Here is a 17927-nt window from a genome sequence, read left to right as displayed (position 1 = left end):
TATGTTGATTAAAAAATATCCAGCTATGCAAGAGCTAAATTAACTTCGTACCTTTCTTTCTGGCTTTGTAATTCATCATAATGAACATAGAAAAAAACTATTTTTTTAAAAAAACTGACTTGATTATACCTCCACTGATTACTATCCCATATATAGAAATAGACAAAAGTTGAAAGTCTTTCTACTCTGCAAAACAAAAGATGCTATAAGTATGCATGGCATTATGCAAATCACAATCCTAACACTATAATTTTATTTGGAATTCATTTTATTTCAGGTGTGCTCAATCTTTAGTGACTCTAAAAATAATTGAGGACCACTTATACTGCATTCAATTTGTCATGTTCTTATAATTAAGTGTTTTCAGCAATTTATTTCTTAGTCTATGTTAGTGTTTAAATGTATGTATCCCTCCAAAATTTGAATGTTGGAACTTAACTCGCGTGATGATAGTATTAAGAGGTGGGACCTTTATAAGGTAATTAGGCTACGAGAGCTTTGCTCTCATGGATGGGATTAGTATTCACAAAACAGGGCATGAGAAAGAGAGTTCACCCCTTTCTCACTTCAGCCATATGAGGCCATAGCATTTCTCCATTCCAAAGAACACAGGGACCAGATACCATCTTAGGAGCAGAAAGCAAACATTCGTCAGACATCAAATACGCTGGCAACCTGACCTTGAACTCCCAGCTTCAAGAACTGTGATAAATTTCTATTATTTATGAATCATTATGTTATAACAGCAGAAACAAACTAAGATTGAAATTTGTACCAAGAAGTAAAATGCTGCTATAACAAATACCTAAAACTGTGGAATCAGCTTTAGAACTAGATAATAGAGTCTGAACAATAAAAGGCTATTTATGGTAAGAGCTCAGAAAAAGAGAAGAGCTGTAGAGAAAACCTGAATCTTCCTAGAAATTACCTAAGTGGTCATGAACAGAATATTCATAAAAATATGGATGGCAAGGCAATTCTGATGAGGTCTTAGATAAAAACAAGAAACAACGTTTTGGAAACTGAAAGAAACTACATCCTTTTTATAAAGCAGCAAAGAACTTGGTCTAATTGTGTCAATGTTCTGCTTTGTGGAAGGCAGAACTTGTCAGGAATAGACTAGGATATTTGGCAGAATAAATCTCTAAGCAAAGTGTCCAGAGTGCTCATGGCTTCTCTTGACAGCTTATTAGTAAAATGAAAAAAAAAAAAAAGAGAAATGACTTAAAGATAGAATTTATAATCCAAAGGGAAGCAGAACTTAAAGATTTGGAAAAATCTCGGCCTGGTGAGATTGTACTGCATTTTTAAAATGTGGGTTCTGCTTCACAATGGCCAACTAGGGGCAGATAGGAAGAACATCTTTCTTAGAGAGTCTGGGATTTTAGGAAGACTGGTACAGTCTGAGCAGATCTTCGGAAGGAAGAAATTAAGAGTGAATTCAACTGGCACTGGGCTGAAGGTAGAGGAAGCTGGGACTCTGCATTGGGTGGCTGAGCATGGAGACTTGTTCCTGGCCCCCAGTGACTCCTGGGCAAGAGGTGAGTTGAACAGGTGAGGAGTGGCCTTCAGAATCTAGCAGCAGGAGACTCTACAATTCCCTCAGACACTTAAGCTGGCAGAGAGAGCTTCTTAGAGAGGTGGCAGGGGCAAGATTCCAGCTTGCGCACAGTCCAGAGAGTCTGGCATGGAAACTGCTGCCGTGGAGCCCGGTCAGAGTTGCTCATCCTTCGAGGCTCTCCATGCTCCCTTGGAGACTTTAGCCTTCGAGTGACTGTTGAACCTGGATAAAGCAGGGTGGTATTCATGAGGAAGACACCAAAAACAATTGAAATGAAAGCAAAAGTTGACAAATGGGACCTGTTAAAGAGCTGCTTCACAGCAAATGAAAATATCAGCTGAGTAAACAACCTATAGAATTGGAGAAAATATTTAAAAATACGAATCTGACAAAAGACATAATATCTAGAATCCATAAGGAACTTAGTAAGCAAAAAATAAGCAATCCCATTAAGAAGTGGGCAAAGTATATAAACATATACTTTTCAAAAGAAGATATACAGTCGGCCCAGGCCAACAAGCATATTAAACATGCTCAACATTACTAATCATAACAGAAATGCAAATCAAAACCACAATGAGATGCCATCTTATACCAGCCAGAATTGCTATTACTAAAAAGTCAAAAAGATAACAAATGCTGGCAAGGCTGCGGAGAAAATGAAATGCTTATAAACTACTGGTAAGAAAGTAAATTGGTTCAGCCATTGTAGAAAGCATTTTAGCAATTTCTCAAAGAACTTAAAACAGAACTACCATTCAACTTGGAAATCCCATTATTGGTATGTACCCAAAGAAATATAAATTATTCTACCATAAAGACACATGCATGTGTATTTTCACTATTCACAATAGCAAAGATAGGAAATCAACCTAAATGCTCATCAACAGTAAACTAAAGAAAATGTAGTACATGTATACAGTGAAATACTATGCAGCCATAAAAACATCATGTTCTTTACAGCAACATGAATGGAGCTGGAGGTTATGATCCTATGCAAAGTTAACACAGGAAGAGAAAAGCAAATACCACATAGTGTCACACGTAAGTGAGCGCTAAGCATTGAGTACACATAGACACAAAGTAGGAAACACATAGACACAAAGTAGGGAACAATAGACCCTGGGGCCTACATGAGGTTGGAGTGTGGGGGGAGGGTGAGGATTGAAAAACGACATATCAGGTACTACGCTCATTACCTGGGTGATGAAATAATCTGTACACCAAAGTCCCCCATGACACACAATTTACCTATTGTATACCCCTGCACATGTACCCCTGAATTTATAAAAAAGTTTTTATTCAAAATGGAGAAAAAAGAATTTAAAAAGTACATACAGGAAAAAATATCAAGGGTGTGAAAAAGCAAACATTTGATATCAAGAATAGCGTAAATGGTAGGCAGCCAGATGCTATTCATCAGGACAATGGAAGGATCACTCTGAAGGCATTTCTGATTATCATGGCTGCTCCACTGATCACAAGCCTGGAATGCCAGGGCCTTGAGGGTAGAAGGATTTCAAAGGAGGAGCCCAGGTTGCCCATGGGACATCAAGGCTCACTCGGGTATCACAAGTTTTGGCTTCTTATATTCTGCACAATATACTACCTGTCAGACCCAACTGTGGCTCAAGCAGGCTCAGGTACAGCTCTGGCCATCGTTCCAGAAGGTACAGACAGTAACTATGGCAGTGTCCATAAGATGTTAGCCCATTAGGTATAAATTGCTCAAGCTGGGGAGAGCACCCCCACTTAGATTTCAAAAAATTCCCCAGAAAACCTTGAGGGCTCATGAAGAAAGCTGCCAACCAGGCACGAATGTCACAGAGAGTCCTCACCAACTCAATTCCTAGTGAAGCTGTGGGAACAAGGTGTCCCCCAAGAACTCAGACAAGTAGAGCCACTGGCTTGTGACTCCAGCTTGGAAGTTGAACATGACTTCACCCTGTAAGATGTGTGGTATGGGCTATGCAAAGCAAAGTTGTGAAGTCAGGGCCACCAAGAGCTCTGAACAACTAGATCTCACAGATGTCTATCCAACAATGGCAGAATAGAAATTCTTCGAGGGCATATGAAATGTTCACCAACATATGCTCAGCTATTAAGCAAGTCTATGCACATTTATAAGGAATGAAATTATACAAAGCATATTTTATCACTGTAATAGAAATAAATTAAAAATAAATCATAATAATCTTTGAGAAATCACTAATATCTGAAAATTAAACAACACACCATTAAATAACTAACAAACCATTGGAGAATTTGCAAAGGAAATAAAAAATTCTTTGAGATGAAAATTTAGTTAAACATATGGTATACATCTAAAGCAGTGCTTAGAAATTTATAGCCATGAACGCACATATTACAAAAAATTAGACACCTCAAATTACTCAATTAATATTTGTCTTGAGAAGGTATCAAAGCAAGAGCAAACTAAATTCAAAGCAAGCAGAAGAGAGAAAACAATAAAAGAGTAAGGCTAACATGAATGAGATATAAAAGCAAAACAGTAGATTAAATGGAAAAAAACTTATGTTGTTCATATTGAAAAACCTATAGTAATTCGACTAAAATCTTTAGAATAAACAAAATCTAGTAAAAGCAAGAATGAAAAAAGAGGCATCACTACTGACTTTATAGAAATAAAACAGATTATGAAAGAATGCTATAGACAGCTATATGCCAAAAAACTAGAAAGTTAGATGAAATGGATATATTTCTAACTACTGGATAAATTTAAAATCCTGAAAGGGCTAAAATCAGAATAGCAAGCAGAAAACCTGAACAGATTTAATAACAAGCAGGAAAAAAGAAAACAGGGTCTATCTTCTTTGCATTCTAAGCCTATGTCGAACATTAGTATAAAAAGTTAATTTAAATGTGCAAAAAATGTTGTTAGTTTAACAGAAAATATACTTAGTAAAATATAAAACCTATCATTATTATATTTGTATGATATATGTATTAGGAAAAATATCAATCTTTTGAAAATGTCAGCTGGGTCTATTAGTGTCATTTACAAACTTTCAGATTATTCTGCAATAACCTTTGTATAATATTTCTTCAATTTGCCTTGTTGCCTGTCATGGCGAGTTCTACTTAACAAATATGTTAATAATCATTTGTGATAACAAAGCAAGCTTGTCACTTCTGACTCTCAATCCACTCACTGGTGTATGTCCTTGTTCATTGCTTGGAATAATTAATGTTGTTAAAATGTCTATACTACCCAAAACAACCTACGGATTTAATGCAATCACTATCACAATTCCAATGACATTTTTCACAAAGATGGAAAAAAACACTCTTAATATTCCTATAGAATCACAAAAGACCTTGAATAGCCAATGCAACCTTTAGCAAAAATAATAAAACTAGAGGTATGACACTCTTTGACATCAAAATAAAATGTATCTAATACTGAAAACTAACATCAGTACAAAAGCTTTTGAAAATCCTTACCTTCTGTGTGTGGGATGGTGGTGGGGACTCTGGGTTGAGTAAGCCAGCCCATCATATTATTACCAGCCACCACACCACTGTCAATTCTTAGAGTGCAGATGTTGAAGTATTTCACAAAACTCTGATCTAAATTAATAAAAATGCAATTTAATTCTAAGCATATGGTAATGAAACTGTGGAATAGCTGAGTTGAAGAGAAAAATCTTAGAATCTAATAAAAAGAAACAATTAATTTCTGAAAATAGATAAAAAACTTGACTAAAAAGAAAATTTCTTTGTAGAAGCAGACACAATTACATAATATCATTACTATAATGATGTTGCCAATAGAAAATCCTATTACCTGCTACTCTTTAACATTGAGAAATAAAGGGATTTTTATATTTTTTAAAGTTTGTTAAAAATTATTTAAAAACATTATTTCCAAAGGAATAAAATCCATAAACAAAATACCAAAATGCAGAGATCAATGTTTCATATTATTTTTCTTTGAAAGTATGTTTCATTATATTGTGGAATATTTTATATTTAAAAAATATAGTTAAACAAGACAGGTTAGCTCAGTATTAAAAGTAATATATTTTGAATATATATATATTTTTAATTCATATCATTAAGTAGTTGAGAAATATTTAACATGAGCTACTTGTAAGTCTAAAAGTGAGAAAAGTAGAATTTTATTTTATTCATACCATGTATCTTTCTACTTCTAGATAAAGGTCTTAAAACAGAAAAAGGAAATATTGATTCATACCATCTGTTCTAATGTCAGTCACACCAGGAATTTCAGCATTTTAATACTTACTAACTTTTTGGAAAGAAGAGATTGATTTTTTTGTCTTTAGTCAATAGATGGCAAAAATAGTTCCTTTTAAACATTTATTTTATTCTATTTGGCAAAATAATAGAAAAAGGAAGAACCTACTATAAAACACACTGTCTTCTTTTTTATTAAGTGTGAAAATATCTTTTCTGCATGTAGCATTAAAGAATCACAGCAGGGATCATAATTAAATCATTAAAGGGGGAAAACAGCAAAATCTCAAGAGTGATAAAGTCTGTCTGAGGTACACTTACGTTTTATTACTGTTTTTATTATTAGGGTATTGCATTTTGTGCTCTTTTTTATTCATGATATTATGTGGAAAATACTCCAATGAACTAAAATCATGCAGGATTATACCAGTGAGATTTTTTTCAAGAAAACACCAGCTAATGATCAATCTGCATTCGATAGTTGCAGGCCCCTACATCTTTAATAAAGTGTACTGGCAACACTCCATTGCAACAGGACTGCATGTGAAATTAGCTCACACTAGATGGCAGTATTTCCTAGTCAGGAGCCCCAAATTTTGCTTCTATAAAGTAGTCCTTTTTATATTATCAGCGAAATGTTTCTCCTTCCTCTTCCCTTTTTTCTTTATCCTTCCCAATATCCATTTTCACTGCTGGTTTGCTAAAATCCTATTGTTTAGTATTTTGGTGACCAAAATCTATCTGTATTGATTCCTCTGCTGCATGCTTTGTTCCTTCATGTTGAGTCTCTTTTGTCCTCAAAGAAATACATTGTGAAGGCTGTGGAAAGAAATATGCCAGGATATTAGAACAGAAGCCGGTATGATGGGGACAATGGGTGGGTGAGATAGAAATAGTATTGAGACATTGACTCAGCTATTGAGAAGTCAGCAGTGCAATGTACAATATGAAAGGGACAAGATGCTCTGTAGTTCACTTCCATTGCCTATTTAAAAGAATGTTTTAAATACTTGAATGTATTTAATTTTCTCTGTGAATCGAAAGTTTTTATTTCATTCTTTATACTTTATTTGCTGTCTTAAACATAGTAACATTGCAATACTATATATTTTGAGCTTGTTAAATATTAAACAGATCAGCCAAATTTGACCGCTGATGTAACTGGTTTTGTTTTTGTTTTTAAATTTGGTTTGAGCTCTCTCTGGAGAATGGTTATAGATTCTAGGCCTGTCCTGACAGGCTCCACAGGAAGGGTTTGTGGGTGTTTACACTGTGCCTTTCATGGGACATGTCTTTATCCCGATCCCTGGCCTAACTCCGAGGTATCCGACATGTGACAAAGATTCCCTGTATATTATCAGACATCCTGGGGGCTTTTGTCTGACCTGTATCCAATGTATTCATACTAAGGTAGCTACTTTCCAGGGGAACCCTGACTGAGGGAAGAGTTAGGTTTAAGTACATCAGTCAGGTGAATCACAGTGAGGGGGCGGCACAGTAAAAAACATGAAATAACAGAAGCATTTTGTTACTCACAGATCCATGATAGAAGCAGGGTGCCCATTGGGCGGGTGGCAAATCCAGTGACAGCGACGTGTTCAAACAGCAGGTGGGTTGGGGGTGGAAGCAGAGACTCTGATGTTGGCCATTATTAGGTTGAATCCTGCCCAGCAGCTGCAGGATATGCTAGGTTTGTGGTCAGTGAGTTTAGAAATAAGCATGGCATCTCTCAAGCAACTACACAAGGAGGGGAAGTTTTAACTAGACCAAAGGTCATAGGGTATAACTAGCTTTCAAATAACTTTTCAAGCCTAAAAAGGGATGTCAAGGCAGCGGCAATATTAAACAAAATTATAACACAACTATGATATATTTATCAGTCATTAATGGTGTTTATCAACAAATAAAATTGTTATTTTTTATCTCATTTAAAATACCTATGCCAGGAGGATGCCCCTGTACTGATAATGATCTGCCACATAAAAGTAAGTCCTGTTTATTTATTTAGATATTTATTTTGTCTATTTGTAGCTTATATCTAGTAGGTCATCCAGTCAGACAGAAATGTCATAGTAGCAGCAATACCAACTGAGGGATATAGATATCAGAGCTAATGCAGTTACAGTAGACAGTAATGCATGTGCTTACCATTGGACTAAACTGAGGACATGGGTATACATGTACTTCATTTCTATAAGTAAATACCATTAACTTACTGCATAATATTGATAAGACACTGCGTATTCTAACTGCTTTATTCTAGTCGATCCTTATGGCAATCCTATTCCACTAATTCATATGTTGGAGAACCTGGTCAGTTAAAAGGGCCTTGGTCAAATTGCCCAAAAGTCAAAGAAAATTTCTTGTTCAGTTGACTGAAATAATGATACAGAAACAAACTGAAGGACCAGGCACCTCTTGCCCATAATCCCAGTGCCTTGGGAGGCTGTGGCAGGAAGAACACTTGAGGCTGGGAATTCAGGACCAATCTGGGCAACATACAGAGACAATTGCCCCTACAAAAAGTACAAAAATTAGCCTTTTGCCATGGCACACGCATGTGGTCCCAGCTACTCAGGAGGCTGAGGAGGGAGGATCGCTTGATCCCAGGAGTTTGAGGTTATAGTGAGCTATGATTTTATCACTGCATCTGAACCTAAGCTACACAGCAAGACTCTCTCTAAATAAAAAAACAAAAACAAAAACAAAATCTACTACAGCGTAAATTTTATGGATAAATTTAACACCACCATTAAAACAGTTATAATACAATGAGTGCATTTTGGAAAAAAAAAGGAAAGGGGCATTATTATATTATAAGAGTGGTATAATTAAGTATTTAATTTATTTAATTTGCCAATCATCCTGCTCCAGCTCTGCACTCAGGAGGAATACCCTGGTCCATGGTTCTTCATGGGAATGGAGAGAAGAATTGGACAGAATGTCTCATTTTGAGGGATGTAGTAATTTAGCAACATTATTAATTAATTTGTTTGTTTGTTTTTAGCACAAGTTTGAGAGCCCAGGGATTGGCTCAAGAGTTGGTAAATTTCAGCTCTTTGTTTGGTTATTTGTTCTGAGATTTCTCTGAAAACAAATTCATATTGGATTTATTTTTAGAAACAAAGTGAATCCAGATAATTTATTGCATAATCACTCTTGGCTAGAGCAAATACAGGATATAGTAATTTAATCTAAAAAGCCTTCCCACTATTTTTTGTTGTTGTTATTGTTAACTCTCTTTTACCCACAGTGATCTTCTTATCTGATAGGTGTGAGTTAAGAGAAGGGCAGAAATAAACAGGTTTTGAGGTTCTATAATGTGACCCAACTGCTCACGCAACTGACTTTTTCCTTCAGCCTCTGCTCTAAACTTGCTTACAAATTCCCACTTCCCACCTGTGATGGATTGCTTTGGATGTACTATAATAACTGCTCTGATGATCTTATAGTCTTATTAAAGTTTTTCCAAATTAATTATTCTCCCTTCACAATGTTTCAGTTTTGTTTTTGATCTCAGTAACAAGTATTTATTTTAAAGGACATGATTCTAACAATGAGTCTTGCTATATCTTTAATGTAACAACTCATTCGGCCACAGATAGTCCCAATACCTCTTAAGAATTGTTTTCTTCATGTGTTGAATCAGCTGGAGCTTGTTTACTTGATGTTGGCAATAGTCTTAGCCTATAATATTGGCTAGATGTATTGTTTACTTCTTTAATGTTATGCAAACTAGAAGATCAATTCCTGATTCCTCAATTTTCTAGATGATCTGTTGATTTCAGCATCTATGTCAGTTAAGGTTCTTACTCACTAGCAAGGATAGTAGACTTTTGGATCGTTTGGTGAGCGAATAGGATAAGCATACTTAAATGAATTTTATCCCACCTTCAAATCCAAAAATCCAAGAGAAAAGGGGGGTTGTCAGTGAAAGGTATTCCCTAGCTCCACATATTTTCTACATTCTAGTTCTTAGGCCTCAATTCTTTACTGATCAATTAATTTTCATATTCAAGAGTTGGGGAATTCAACTACTATTATAAATCATTATATATGCTGGTTATTGAGCTATTATCTCTCAGTTCCACATTCATTTTATTTTTTGAAACTGTTTATTTTTCTCTTGTCCATACTGAAATTTTTTACAAGTCCAATTTTCTAAAATTTTACACAGACACAAAATTACTTTTCAATAAACATAATTTAGAAGTAGCATAGGATTAGAAAAAATTACAAAAACTGCCTATTATTCACTGAAATTGTACATGTTTAAGTGATTAAAATGCAGAATCACTACTACACTCCCAACTTTTTGTCATTCCATTCTGATAACAGCTGAACAAAAAGCTGAGAGTAAAATAGTGATTTCCTTCATCAAACATTATACAAACATTGTCTACAGGGCCTTTTATCATTGTTTGAATCATGCTCAATTTGTGAATAGCAGGTTACTGTTTGTTTGGCTTGATTTGTTTGATTTATCAATTCTTTGATAAATAGTGATAGGAGCATTTTCAATATACTTATTGACTCATTTTTTCTTTCTTTCCCACGTTTTCGTAGTCTGTTTATAGTACTAGAAGCTCAAACTGCATCCTTGATCCAACTGTTTCCACCATAGTATTTTTCATCCACAGGGAATGTGTGTGAGAGGCTATGAAAGAAAAAGTGGTAATTGAAGCAACTTGTCCTTCCTCTCTGCTGTGAATCATCTTGATGGCTCTTCAACAAGCAAATGCATCTTCTTCAAATTTCTAGCTGTTTTCTACCCTCCCCAAACCTACCTCATTGTGCCCCCTCAAAAATGACCTCATTGTGCCCCCTCAAAGATAATAGACCCAGCTTAACTTTATACATATCTGAGTCTTAGCTTCAAGGCAATTGTCTTCTGGCCTTCTGAAATATCAGCATTAATAAAGCATCAGCTCTTCCTCAGAAGTTAGAGTGAACCTTTTGCAGGGCTCCTCTTGCAAGCTTCTAGGTTTTAGGAATCACGTCATCCATTTGTTCTTCCAGACCTAATGGTGTTGGCTCCTTCTTGCACTTAGGTTCTTTGTCAAATCAGGATCTCCTCAGCCTCCCAAGACCACAGAATTTGCAATGCCTTTTTTTTTTTTATTTCTTATAATAAGTGTTTGCTAATAAAATAGCTAAAGTGTTTTGTTTTTTTCTAATTTGCTTTTCTCTGATTGGACCCAGAGATGCAGCAAAGGCCACATTTTAGGGTCTTTTAATTTAGTTCTCTTTTAGTTTTTAACCAGTTATCTCTGCCAAATAACTGCAAGAAGCTCAGAATTATTTTAGTACACACATAAAATCATGGAATCCAGCCCACACCCTGAGTTGTATAGATAAGAATTGGAGTTTATCTTCTGTCTTAAGTTAACTGGTGCTGTTAGAAGCAGTTACCTTTCTGGGTGCCTTTCATACAAACCTTTACTTCATGAGTAGTCATAGCTGAATTTTAATTTTACATTTGTAAGTGTACACCGTGGGCTACCATAGTCCCAGCTTATAATATTGGCTAGAACTTTTTTTTTCTTCCTTTAATCTTATGAAGCTAGAAGATTAATTCCTGATTCCTCAGTTTTCTAGATGACTTGTTCATTTCAGCATCTATGTTGGTTAAGGTTCTTACTCGTAGCAGTGATAATAAATTCAGACTGATTTTTTAAGAAAATGAATTAATTAAAATTGCATTACTTCACACAACATCCAGGTATAGTGTACAATTATATTCAAAATATGGAAATGAAAAATGAGATGATGAAGGTTGAATCAAAATTTCGATCACGCAACAGAAACAAACCAGTGAGTTGTGGCTACTGATAGCTGGATGCTGCAGGCTCCATGGCCAGTACTCCAGCAATGATTCTGTGGCTGGTATCATTTCTATTGCTTCCTTTGAATGCAAGGTTACTACCACTAGAAAAAAATTCTCCCTGATTCCTTCTATCGCTATTACAAAATTTAAAAGTGTAGCTGCCTGTATCAGATTGCATAGGTGAATGCCATCAGCCCATGCCTTAGTTTGCAGAGGAGCAGGTATTTTTAGGCTTAACAGTAGGAGGTTTATTCACCTGCCAAAATTTAATATATGCACATTTACCAATTACAATAAGAAGGTTAAGCTGCTAAACAACCGAATAATGAAGGGTCACACTCACCTTCAGTGGATTTACTCCCACTGACTTCCAAAGCAAAGTTCGTTCTCCAAGAACTCCATTGAACTATTTAAATGCCCTCTGTGGTAACACTTGTTATAAAGTTTATCTCAATATTCTAAGAAAACATGAAGGCCTCAGTTGTAATAATTTTCAAACATGAAATATAGAACTTCTGGAACTGCTCCTTTTAGTTTACTTTGATCTCTGGTAACACTCTTCTTATCTGGCTTGTTCAAGTTATTTTCATGATGCTGTGAGTCTCTAAACTTAATCCTATGTGTAAACTGGGACACTTAAAGTTGTAATGTCATAGTTATATTCAGGGAATCTGAGGGCAGACTGCAGTACTTTGATCTCCATTTTCATAATTTGCTAAATGTTTATAATTTGCCAACTTTCTCTTTTCTTTTCTTTTTTAAAGACAGGGTCTTACTCTGTCGCTGAGGCCAGTGTGCATTGGTGTGATCACCGCTAATGGCAACGTCAAACTCCTGGGCTCAGAGGAGCCTCCCACCTCAGCCTCCCAAGTAGCTGCAACCTCAGGCACGCACCACATGTGACTCATTTTTTTTATTTTTTGTAGAGACAGGATCTCCTTATATGTTCGAGGCTGTTTTTGAATTCTTGGCCCTAAGCAATCATCCCTCCTCAGCCTTCCAAAGTCTTAGAATTACAGGTGGGAATCGTCATGTCCATTATGCATATTTCTGCTTTTCCATGTTCTCACTTAAAAATTGGCATCTTCTCTATGCCTCTGTTATATAGGTATTGTAAGAAATACATTATTTTATATATTTTCCAAATCTTAACCAAGAACAGAATGTTTAGTGATCATTATTAACAATATGATGTCACTTTAAAATTGTCGATATTCTCTAAAATTTTGAAAACAGGATTCCACCCTCTACAGCAGGACCCATTCACATCTCATTACTATATAAATTAACTATACTTAAATATGATTCAGAGTGCTTTTTCTTTGGAAAGATCCAGTCCTCCTTTCCTTGAGTTTTACTTTAAAAATTAATTCAATATGCTATTTATATTATACCAGTCACATGGCAGACATGGTGAAATAGTATCACTGAAATAATGAAAATAAAGATTCTCCCCTCAAATACTTTACATGCCGGTGGGAGAGCTGGGATAAAATATCACTGATTTCTATGTAAGAGAGTACACATAACATGACAAGTCTTCAGAGTACTGTAGAGCACAGAAGAGAAACACTTAGATCACCCAGATATTCTTAGAAAGCACCAAGAACAGCCATGAGCAGAGACTTGAAGAAAGAAAACTATAAAGGTTAAAGAAAAATGTGGAGCTGGCATTTCTGCCAAAGGAAACTCCATGAATAAAAGACTAGAACTGTGAAATGATATATTGCGTGAGGCACTTTATAAGAAGTTTGTCATATAAAATAGCCAGAAATGAAGCAGTATCTATAAAAGGGGCCAATTCATGGAAGAGGTTATGCACCAGGCTTATGAATTTAGGTTTACTCTTTCAAGTGATAGGGAGCAACTGAAGAATTTAGGTAGGGAAGCGAGTGACACAAACAAATTTGGAGTCTAAAATAGGTATCCACACCAAAAATACTTGCATGGGTAAGCTGTTTCAGTCACTTATTTACTGAGCATTGAGAAGTTTGCTTAAATTCCTTGAATTTCAGATTCTTCATTGCTAAGAGGCTTACTTGAGATATACAATTTTAACAGAAGTTAACTTTCTCAGTTAAAGCAACAACATTAATTGTAAGGTCTCATCGAGTTTTAGATTTGTACTGCAGCAGCTCTTCCTGGTCAAAGGATATGTGGCATCAACACATGCATGTGATAATTGCATAATCAAAATTCAGAAAAGTGCAAATGGCAGCTGCACGTTGTTATAAGTATCATAGGAGATGTTCTTGGATTGAAATTAAACTATATGATGATAGAGCCAGCATAGGACAAGCCAATGAAGAATTCTTTGCAAAAATTGTGGAAAGGTGGGGTCAATCCTACCTGGCTTAGAGAACAAAAGTAAGAGCAATTTAAAAGAATAACAGGGATAACACTGTAATCACAGTTTGGAATAAAAAGAATATTCAGCTCTCTTATGAGAACTACTTAACCAATATTTCCATATTAACAAATAAAAATACAAGCAGTATATTAAAGAGGACTGCAAGGCTTAAGAAGTTAATCACTAACCATGATAAGAGTACGTTTATTTTAAGAGAAAGAGAACAAATGTTGGACAAGAGGATAAAAAAAGAAATTAACTTTTTCTTCCCCATGTGGAATTTATTCATTCATTCAACACACTCATACCATTTCACACCAGAATTACAGTGGTCTACAATTAGACATGTTATTTTTCTTCTGGAGTGCAAAATTCGTTGAAGAATAATGATAAAATAACCACATAAACACATTTAGGCAAGAGAAAAATCAAACCAGAAATTATACTTTGTGACTCAGAAACTGAGACCAAAACACAAAAAAGAAACAAGAGAAAAAATATTTTTTTATAAGCCAGAATTTCCCTGGAAGGATACAGAAGTCTTTAATTTCCAATAATATACAGAAGAGCAGACAGGATGAGTGTAAACAATAAATTACTGTAAATTTTATTTCAGAACTTCCAGGAGGAAAATAATAGATCTGAAAAGCTTCCAGTGTGAAAAACAGATAATCCACACTAGGATGACAATTAAGTTAGATCAGATATACCCCTGGATTTCTACACCAAGTACAAATGTCTTCACAATTTAGAGACAACTTTATTTTCCTCAGAGAATATTACTGTACCACATTTGGAGAGTGTACATTACTGAGAACACTGTAGCAGTTTTAACTTTTATAAACTAACAGATAATTCAGTCTACACGTATTATGCCCATGATTGAGACAAAAGTATTTTTAAAAAAGCAAAACATTGAAATCATTCATACTCCCCCAAAAGTAATGTGTTTTTTCAGCATGCTGTAGAGCACCCAACCCTCCTAAAATTTAAGGAAATATACTATGTTCAGTTCATTGTTTACTATTGCTCAAAGGTCCCAGGTTTAGTCAACTATCATGTTAAGTTGTGGAGTTTTGTCTGACAGAGATGTAAATAGTTTCTGTCTGGTAGCAAAAGCAAAGGTTATGGTTTGTGAACTTACAGGTCATTGTCAATTTTATGTCAAACTCAGCAACCTTATGCTAACATTCCTTTATTTAATTACTTATAAAAACCTGAATGGCTCTTTGGACCTATCTTAAATATCTTACTCTTACCCTTATTCAATGATATGTTGAATACCTTATTGAAAACACAATTTTTAATATTTGTGGGAAAGCTACAATTTTGCACTTTTGAAAATTATGGTTTAAAATTGACATCCATGGCTGGTCCAAGTGCAGTGGTGTTTACAACTAATTGATCACAACCACTTACAGATTTATTTGTTCCTTCTCCTCTCCTACTGCTTCATTTGATTAGCCTTAAAAAAAAATAAAATTGACATCCATATATAGCCTCCTTCCCATACATACATTTCTGAAAATGTCCATGACAATGTGCATACCATTCATCCCTTCCTCAGAGTTTCATCTTGTCACTACATACATCTTCTCCTGGTAAAATGTGGTGTTTTCAAGGACTCATAGGATGGGTCTCCATGTTGTTTGGAGAATAAGTGAAGAATAAAAAACAGCAATATGGTGTTTAAAAGCTCATTGAATAAATAAATTAATTAGAAACAAAGCAAAGTGGTCATTGTTTCATAGCTCATATCTTGCTCAAAGGAACAGTATGAACTTTTTTCCCTAAGGGTAGAATGAGCCCTAGATATTATTCTGGAAGGATCATGTTTGTCCATTACTCCCACCCCAATTCCCATGGCTTTTGATTATGGCCTCTAAGAGGAATTCTTTATTTTATGTTATCCTATATTTGAAACAGGAATTTGAAAGAAAGTATATTTGGGTTTGTAAAACTCTTTATCATCTGACTTCTTGCTGGTTGGTGTGCATGTGTCTTCATTTGAGTGTGAGGTCAGCAGGTGTGAAGGGGTGTTGAAATTGCTAATCACAAACTCTTAACTCCAGACACTGATAAATAAAACCAGATATTGTTTGGGGCCATGGTTCCTGATTCTGGGGATGAAATTAGAAGAGTCTGTTTCCTAGTAACAGTTCTGTTATAAGCTCAGTTCCCTAGACATGGATTTAATCATGTCCACTGAGGCATCTGCCTTCAACAGTTTTAGACAACGGATTGGATGGTGAGGCATAGTTAATCTGCTCTTGTCCCTGCTATCCGCACTTAAACAATAAAAATAATTGTCTCCTGTATCTGTCTGGCAGCACATCATAGGAGATTAATGGAAAAGGTCTGTAGGAATCAGGATTCTCTCAAATCTCAATCTTATTGCCAATTTTACTTCTGGCTTTGTCAACTCTGCTTACAGTAATAAATTTTTTGTTACATTATTTACCTTTTTCATCTTTACAAGGCTCCAGATTATTACAATCTCAGCCATCTTGAAAGACTGATCAGGAGCAAAAAATGTGACTTTTCTTTCAGATGACCCAAGTCTATCTTTATTATAGGATATTTTTGATTCTATTAGAAGGGAAAAAGTTAACAACCCATTCTAACATCCTAATTTTTTCATACCAAATCCCATAATGCACAGTTATGTTGGATACATGGTTAGTATTGCAAATTACAACAGACAACATTTTGTTTATTTGTGTGGTAATAGATAACAAGAAATACAACATCCCAATTTTGGATTATTATTGTTTGGAAAACTCTGTCCCTGTCCCTGTCCCCCTCCCCCCCCACACACAAAGAGGCTCCCTTATCTTTCACTCTACATACCCTTCTGGCCTTTCTGCCCAGCTGCAGCCACCTCCCGTCTGGCAACCGGCTGACCAATCACCACCTGCCTCATCAGCTCTCCCCAGCTTCCCGCCGCCTGGCTTCCCCGCCCAGCAGTTTAAACTGACCAACCGTTGCCTGCCACCTCGGCTCTCCCGGCCTTCCCACTCCCTTGGCCCTTCAGCCCCCTATAAAAGAACCCTGCTCCTCTGAGCGCGTGTGGCCATTTTCCTGTTCTTCCCGACTGGCCTGCCCGGAGGCTCTTTCCTCTCAATAAAGCCTGAACTTAAGACTTTCTTCCAACCTGCGGTCCGGTTTTTTTTCCGAAGGAGCTCTGTCTTCCCGTAGAGGGTAGGTCGGACAAGTGGTGCCGAAACCCGGGAGTTGGGGCCGCTGGCCCGGCCACGGCCCCCTCCCCCAACCTACCCAACATTGGCCCTGCCACCTCTATGCTTCGATTAAGGTAAGCCAAGCTTTTTCTTGCTTTACCTTCCCCCCACCTCCTCCTACAGCACAGTTGCAGCTGCTCCCCTCTGGCGTTCTGCACGGACTCCTCGCCTAGTCTCGGCTGAGCCGAGGTAGTCCTCCATTCTGGCTCCTGGAGCCTTCTGAGGGGTAGCTGCCAGACGGGGGATGCCCCTTTGACCGCTTCCCTAACCATACTTGACTGTACTCCTGGGAATTTGCAACGAAAGGGGATGCCTTTTCTTTGCATCTACCCGACCGCGCCAGAGGGTCTGTAGCTGCGCCTGCCATGGGAAATTCAGAGTCCAAAGTACCAACCAGCAACCCCCTTGGGTGCTTACTGCAAAATTTTACCAAATTGGGATACTCCCAAACCCTCAGAAAGAAAAAGCTTGTCTTCCTGTCCCAGGTGGCTTGGCCCCAATACAAACTCAGTAACCAGTCACATTGGCCCCCGACTGGCACTTTCGATTTCAATACCCTCCGAGATCTCGACAATTTTTGTCGCCGCACGGGCAAGTACAATGAAATTCCTTACATTCAGGCTTTTTGGGACCTCCGTACCCACCCTGATTTATGTTCTTCCTGGTCCACCTACCAAATCCTCTTACCTCGTACCCCTTGTAAATCTTCCTCCACTACCTCTCCCCCTC

At 36.6% G+C, this 17927-nt stretch overlaps 1 long non-coding RNA gene across 2 annotated transcripts; it reads right to left on the bottom strand.

The window, feature by feature from the left end:
* Positions 1–4510: 4510 nt before the first annotated feature.
* LOC144579003 (uncharacterized) lies at positions 4511–16901 on the bottom strand. Of its 2 annotated transcripts, none has more exons than XR_013525723.1 (3): positions 16810–16901; positions 7319–7456; positions 4511–5152 (listed from the first exon to the last, which is right to left on the bottom strand). It is a non-coding gene; the product is annotated as an uncharacterized LOC144579003 (long non-coding RNA). The 2 variants fall into 2 exon arrangements; XR_013525722.1 differs by lacking the exon at positions 4511–5152 and adding an exon at positions 5675–6601.
* Positions 16902–17927: the final 1026 nt, after the last annotated feature.

The sequence above is a fragment of the Callithrix jacchus genome, chromosome 1, assembly GCF_049354715.1.
Source record: "Callithrix jacchus isolate 240 chromosome 1, calJac240_pri, whole genome shotgun sequence".
In the NCBI taxonomy this organism is placed as follows: domain Eukaryota; kingdom Metazoa; phylum Chordata; class Mammalia; order Primates; family Cebidae; genus Callithrix; species Callithrix jacchus.
This window is presented reverse-complemented; position numbering and strand designations above follow the sequence as displayed.